This window comes from Theobroma umbraticum, unplaced genomic scaffold (genome assembly GCF_002168275.2).
Source record: "Theobroma umbraticum cultivar Fairchild unplaced genomic scaffold, ASM216827v3 scaffold_106.0, whole genome shotgun sequence".
Lineage (NCBI taxonomy): Eukaryota > Viridiplantae > Streptophyta > Magnoliopsida > Malvales > Malvaceae > Theobroma > Theobroma umbraticum.
Genome location: NW_018397276.1, coordinates 137,786 through 138,100, shown reverse-complemented (window position 1 = coordinate 138,100; position 315 = coordinate 137,786).

Here is a 315-nt window from a genome sequence, read left to right as displayed (position 1 = left end):
AGGTATGGGCATAATAGATAGAATTGCCCATCCCCATTTACAGTTCCATCCAGAAATCCAGCACCATCTCCAAGTCAATCGGTGCCTCCATGAGTGCGAAAACCAAAAGCATGTTCAACTTGCAGACAATCTAGTCACAAACATAACACTTATCCAAAATGAAGGACAATGTCTAAAAATGTAGGGAGTCTTGTAGATGAAGATAGCTTGTCAGCCTAACTAAATGTGTGAGCCATGTGCAATACCTTTCTCATAACTTCCTTTGGCAGTTTCTTACGTTCATTCATATTTCGTGTTTGTTAATTTCCTCTTGTA